The sequence below is a fragment of the Sorghum bicolor genome, chromosome 7, assembly GCF_000003195.3.
Source record: "Sorghum bicolor cultivar BTx623 chromosome 7, Sorghum_bicolor_NCBIv3, whole genome shotgun sequence".
Taxonomy (NCBI): domain Eukaryota; kingdom Viridiplantae; phylum Streptophyta; class Magnoliopsida; order Poales; family Poaceae; genus Sorghum; species Sorghum bicolor.
In genome coordinates, this window is record NC_012876.2 from 38,632,613 (window position 1) to 38,640,103 (window position 7,491).

Genomic DNA, 7,491 nt, shown 5'->3' on the forward strand with positions numbered 1-7,491 from the left:
TTTGAACTTGTTGGATATTCCGACTCGGACTATGCGGGATGCAAAGTTGAAAGAAGAAGCACATCGGGCACATGTCAACTATTGGGTAGATCACTTGTCTCATGGTCATCCAAGAAGCAAAATAGTGTTGCACTATCAACTGCCGAAGCGGAGTACATTGCGGCCGGTAGTTGTTGTGCACAAATCCTATGGATGAAGGCAACTTTGAAAGATTTTGGAATCAACTTCAAGCAAGTGCCATTGCTATGTGACAATGAAAGTGCCGTGAGGCTCACCAACAATCCGGTTCAACACTCAAGAACAAAGAATATAGATGTCCGCCATCATTTCATAAGGGATCACCAACAAAAAGGGGACATTTGCATTGAGAGTATAGGCACCGATGATCAACTTGCCGATATATTCACCAAGCCATTTGATGAGAAGAGGTTTTGCAAGCTAAGGAATGAATTGAACATACTTGACTTCTCAAATATGTGTTGATGCACCCCCACTATATGACATGCCTCTCCTTCGAGCAAAGCAAGGTAAAATTGTTTGACATGTCATTCATTCTTTGCTAAGGACTTGTGTAGCGCATCTAGTCATTCCTTACATGTCTTAGGCTCATTCATGAAAATCAATTAAATTTGATGCTTGTATGGTACCACTATTGCTTTTATGCTTGACTTGATCTAGTGGTAGCATATGACATGTTTGTGGGCTTTCAATCCTAGTGTTTAATCTAGAATATGAGCTATAAGTGTTTAACTCAACATGGTACAAGATAACCCTTATTTGGAGGTGTGAAGAAGCTTGTCCTTGGATCAAACCGAGTTAAATATCTTAGGCAAGTAATCTAGATTGGACCAATTTGGGGAAATGATCTCACTTCACATGGTTTCACACTAACCTATCTAAAATTTGAGCTCACCTTTGTGGTCATTGATGACAAAGGGGGAGAAAATTTCCCAAAGATTTAAGATAGGGGAGTAACATGATAAGAGAAGGGGATCAATTAAAATTTTGAAAGCACACAAGTAGGGGGAGCAAGCTCATAAACTTGTATGTTGTATTTGTATGTGCATCACATATGGTTGCTTGCATTTGCATTAGCTTTAGAAGCTTTCTCTCCAATGCCTTGCTTGTGTGGTGTATGCTAGTTGTAAGCTTGATTGATGAAATGAAGAACTAGCATGCATAGGTAGATGTAACTAGACTTTTAGTTGTTTCACAAGTGGTACTAGAACCTTGTTTATAATGTTGATCTCACGGGGTGTTCTAGTCTTTGTGAATGTCTAGTTACTAATGGTGCTAAGGATGGTGTATATTGGCAACTCCGATTGGTATCACGCTTCAAAGGTCCATTCTTTACACCTTAGCATCATTTAGTAGAAATTGACTCCTATATTTCCTATTCAAGCATATGTGCAAGCTTTAAAATCCAAACTCTTAGCACATATGTAGGGGGAGCAATTGCTACCAATTTTGGGTTTATGAAACTTGTCCATAATCTTTGCACATGGTAAAATGCTTGGGCAAGCAACATGAATCCAAGAAAATTTTATTGAAAATCTTTGTAGAAAGGGTTGTCATCAATTACCAAAAAGGGGGAGATTGAAAGCCCTAGTTTGGTTTTGGATAATTGATGAAACCCTAGTACTAACCTCTATACTAAGTGTGTGTAGACTTAATGAGGTTGGTACATGCCAAGTGATGGAGCAAGAGATGATCATGGTGATGATGGTGATGACCACAAGATGATTAAGTGCTCAACTTGGAAAAGAAGAAAGAAAAAAAACAAAACCCTATGGAGATCAAGGCAAAGGTATTGCTTAGGGTTTTTGCTTTGGTGATCAAGACACCATAGAGGGTGTGATCACATTTAGGATAGATAGCCGTACTATAAAGAGGGGAATTCTTTGGCTAAGCGGTTATCAAGTGCCACTAGGTGTCATTGTTCATGTGCATGCATTTAGAACCTAGTGAGCTAACTTAACTCCTTCAAAGAAATTGTTTGTGAAAATGCTAACACACGTGCACACTTGTTGGTACACACGTTGTGGTGTTGGCACACTTTGAGAAGAAGGTGGAGTTTGAAGGGTAGAGAGAGGATGGGTTCCTCGGCGCTTTTCGAGAAAATGAAGTGCATTTTTTCTATTGCACCGGTGGGAAATTAGGATAAGTCACGGGAGTGTTTCTCGCTGAGAAAACACTCACCGGACGCTGGCTTCTGGAGCACCGGACGCTGCGTCTAAGCGTCCGGTACAGACAGTGCCTGGCCCAGCTAGGGCAAGGCACCGGACGACAGGCACCGGACGCAGGCCTGTGCATCCGGTGGTTAGCGTCCGGTGTGCGGGCGTTTTGCGACCCTCTCTGCGCATGAGTCCGGTGTGCACCGGACGCGTCCGGTGCCCCTTTAAGAGCGTCCGGTGACCCCGAGTTTTGCCCAGTGAAAGAGCCAACGGCTCTATTTGTTTGAGGGGCTATATATACGTGTTTGGCCGGCTTGGGGCTTACTCTCTTGGCATTCTTGACTACTAGACATCCTTGTGAGCCTAAGCAAACACCTCCCACTCATCTCCTACATAGATTATACATCTTTGTGAGATTAGGAGTGATTCCAAGTGCATTTGCTTGAGTGATTGCATCTAGTGGCACTTGGGGATCGTTTTGGCTACGGTTTTCTTGTTACTCTTGGTGGTTGCCGCCACCTAGACGGCTTGGAGCAGCGGAGGAGGATTGGCACGAGTTGGTGATTGTTCGTGGCCATCTCCCGGTGATTGTGAGAGGTTTGTGCCTACCTCGGCGGAGAGCCAAAGGCAACATTAGTGGATTGCTCGTGTCATTGAGTTACCTCACTTGTGGGTAGGTTCTTGTGGTGTCCTAGTGAGGACGAGGTTCGTGCTACACCTCTTAGCCACCGAACCACCAAGTGTTGGTCGACACAACGGGGACGTAGCGTGCCGGCAAGCACGTGAACCTCGGGAGAAAAATTGTGTGTCTCCATTGTGATTATTCATTGGATTTCTTCCGGTGATTGGACTTCATATTATTGATTGGTTCATCCCCTCTACGTGGCGGTATAAAGTTCAAACCATCTCTTTTACATTCCCGCAAACTAGAGTAGCTTACTTACTTGTATAGAAACTTTAGGTAGCCTTCTAGTGTAAGTAGTGACATAGCTCTTGTGTGTCTAGTGATTATAGCAACTAAGAATTGTTGGATAGGTGGCTTGCAAACACCCCATTAGAGCTAGAGCAAAAAGCTTCGCTTTGTTATTTACTAACCTCTTGCTCTAGTGAGTTTGTAGAATTTTTAAATAGGCTATTCACCCCCCTCTAGCCATATTAGGACCTTTCACCACGGAACTGCCCCATAGCCTCTCGTACGCTCATCGTGCTCAGGATTTTCAAGCGCATACGTGAGTTCATCCTTCTCTCTATTAGGCTTGAACTCACCAGACTGAACCGCCTCTCGTGCACGGACTAGTCTCTCTGCTGCTCTAGAGATTTCTTGGCCTCAAACTAGCGCCCCGGTGTCTGGGTCCACGCTTCCCCTATAACCGTAGAACCAATGCTTGGAGCGCTCACTCCAATTCTTTGCTATTGTCTCGGGTGTGACCCCCCTAGCAAGCATCTCCTATTTCATTCGGTCCCACTTAGGAACAACACTCTTATAACCACCTGACCCCATATGATGGTGGTATGTCTTTTTACTTGCATTCTCTTTGTTCCTAATGGCTCGTTTCTCGCCCTCTTCTGATGTTTTCTACTGCATGAAGTCATCCCAGAAGGCCCTTAGCTTTACATATTGCTTGAGGTTGAAATTTGGAGTTTTATTTTTCTTGACAAATTTATTGTACAAAGACATCTTCCAATTCTGAAACAGTACCGCCATCTTCTTCATAGTCCAGTCATAAATTTGCACCTTCAACTCTTCATCGTTGGCGTCGAAAGTGAAAACCACCGTGACGGCTTTCCAAACTAACTCCTTGTCACGATTCAGAGACAAAATTGATTTCAGGAGCACCTCGCTTCTCTATCCTCCATAGTGACCAACATATTTATTTGCATGTTCACCAAGTGGTCTGTATGTAGCTATCTCAAACTCGGAGATTACGTAGCGGCCTTCCAACGGCTTCTTTGGCCCTCGTGGAGGTACTCTTCTCCCCGTAGAGGTCGATCCAGAAGGCTACACGTAGAACCAAGTAAGTCTAAAACCTAATGTAAGAGATGCATTATATATGTTTACATTTACATACCTCGTCGATATTTTCTTCTTGTTGCACGACAAGTTGTTGCTTAGGCGCATTGCCCTCTTGTCGCTCAAGGGCATTGCCCTCTTGTTGCTCAGTCGGATTGTCTTGCATATGATCTCGTTGTAATCAATAAAGTACTGATTACCATCGTCGATCATATTTTGAATGACATCTTCCATATAATCAGGATCATCGTGAGGACGGTCAGCCATTTCTATGTCTGCAACCATACATATATATATATATATTCTATATAAGATAAGAAATACACTAGAATAATATAAGTGCTAGAGTGCTCCAAACTTAAAAATAATATAAAAAATAATACTAACAATAACACTAGAATTATATACTAGCACAATATATTTTATAACAATTCAAAACACTAATACTAAAAAGTCTTTTAAGCCATGTAATACACTAGAATAATATACTAAAAAAATAATACTAAAAAATAATACTAGAATAATAGTACAAACAATAATATATACAAAACACTAGAATTAATAATATACTAGAATAATATACTAAAAAGTCTTTTAAGCCAAGTAATACACTAGAATAATATACTAAAAAAATAATACTAAAAAATAACACTAGAATAATAGTACAAACAATAATATATACAAAACACTACAATTCATAATATACTAGAATAATATACTAAAAAGTCTTTTAAGCCAAGTAATACACTAGAATAATATACTAAAAAATAATATAAAAAATAATACTAGAATAATAGTACAAACAATAATATATACAAAACACTAGAATTAATAATATACTAGAATAATATACTAAAAAGTACTACTAGAATAATATAATAGCACAATATATTTCATAACAATTCAAAACACTACAATTCATAATATACTATACTAAAAAGTCTTTTAAGCCAAGTAATACACTAGATTAATATACTAAAAAAATAATACTAAAAAATAATACTAGAATAATAGTACAAATAATAATAGCACAATAAATTTATGATAAACAATTGTATATATGTATATATGTATATATATATCATAACAATTCAAAACACATTATATATCATACATGTATATATGTACATATACATAAATATACAATTGTATATTATGTATATTCAAAACACAGTATATCATATATAACATTCATTTATTATATACATTTATTATATATATACATATATATATATATATTATATGTATATATATACATTTATGATATATATATATATACATTCATTCATTTTGTAGATTATATATAGCCGGAGTTCGATCGATCTAGTACATTGGGAGTGAGGAGACGGCCAGAGTTCTTGACGTGGAAGATGGTACGGTGGCCGACGCTGGTGGATGGCAACGGCGGCGCTGGTGGAGGGCCACGACAGCGCTGGAAGAGACGGTCGCGGCGGCGCTGGGAGATGAAACGACGACGGCGAAGATGAACGCGGCGGCGCTGGAGATGAAGACGATGATGAAGGAACCGCCGGATCCAGGGCAACTGTGCACTTATATAGGGGCGGACCCTTTAGCAGCGGTCCGTAGCTGGAACCGGTGCTAAAGGGTCTTTAACACCGGCTGGTAACACGAGCCGGTGTTAAAGGATGACCCTTTAGCACCGGCTCGTGTTACCAGCCGATGCTAAAGGGACCCTTTAGCATCGGTTCCCGCCATGGGCCGGTGCTAAAGGGTCCTTGGCGGGCTCGGGCGGAGTTCTAAAATTTTTAGGACCCTTAAGCACTAGTTCCAACCATGGGCCCGGGCCTGTTTTTTAGTTTAGGGTTTTTAAAGTGTTTATATATACACTTTACATTATAAATTGTATAATAAATTAAATATTTTGCATAATATTTTTTAAAAAGTGACATGTATTGTATTTTTTTAATGTACACATGAAAATTTTTAACCTTAAATATCTTATTGTATTTTTTTAATTTGCAATAATTTGTAAGTAATGTTTAGTATTTTGTTAATGTAAAAATATATTATTCCAATAAATTTACAAAAACTATATCCAATCAACTAGAAATCTATTTTCACATCATATTGACGTTAAACTTTTTACTTTTATCATTTATTACTCAGAATGCTAGTAGGGTACAATTTTCATCAAATAAAAAATCTATTTATCATATAAAAATGTAGATCTTGATGAATACACCCTTTAACCAAACCCAAGATGGTCCCAAATGGACAAGTCATGAATACAAAGATTATTACACTCATCAAGTTCTACATTTGGTCTAATGGTGAACTTTTCATTTAGAAAAGTTTGAACCACTCAATTTTGAATTTTGAAAGAATTCATAGCCACGCATCGGTTTCGGAACCCTAAATGGTCTCGAATGGAAAAGTCATGAATACCAATATTGTTTCACTCATCAAAATCTACATTTAATATATAGACTATTTTTACCTTTGACAAAGTGTTGGGAAGGAGTAGTTGAAAATCCACAATTGACACATATAGTTTCATATAGTTTGTGTGAGATTCAAGATTTGGTGGGTATTGTTAACTTAAAATTTCTCAAATGGAAAAATTGTGTATATAAAAAGTTTAGATCTTGATGATATCTAACAACTTAGTATTCAAAATTTTTTCATTTTAAGTAATTTAGTTTGTCATTTGACCAAGTTTGACCAAAACCCGTCTTGGATTTTAAAGAAATGTGCTTAGGATTGGCTCAAATTTATCCAAATGGAAAAATGGACAATATATCAAATGTAGATCTTGATGATCTCTAACAACTTTGTATTCAAAATTTTTTCATTTGAAGTCATCAAATGGGTCATTTGACCAAGTTTGACCAAAGTCAAAGCATTGGTTTTTACAAACACACCCTTTGACCGAACCCTAGATGGTCCCAAATAGAAAATTCATGAATACAAAGTTTGTTACACTCATCAAAATTCACAATTCTCAAATATAGTTTCATACAATTCTCAGAATTCGTACATTTTACAACACATACTATTAAACATGACTTTATATTAAGCCGACATAACAGTGAACTTCTTCTTGACGTATGACCCTTGGTTATGATCCTGCCGTAACCATGGAGTATCCTCATTGTTTAACAGAATGCTTGGGTCTTTGTTGACTATGAAGGGCGGAATTTGATCATCCCTTTCGTAATCGCCGGATATGTCTAACTTGTCCTCAATTCCGACAATGTTTCTTTTCCCAGAAAGGACAATGTGGCGCTTTGGCTCATTGACGATTGAGTGGTCATCATTTTTTCCTCTCTTTGGTTTCGTAGACAT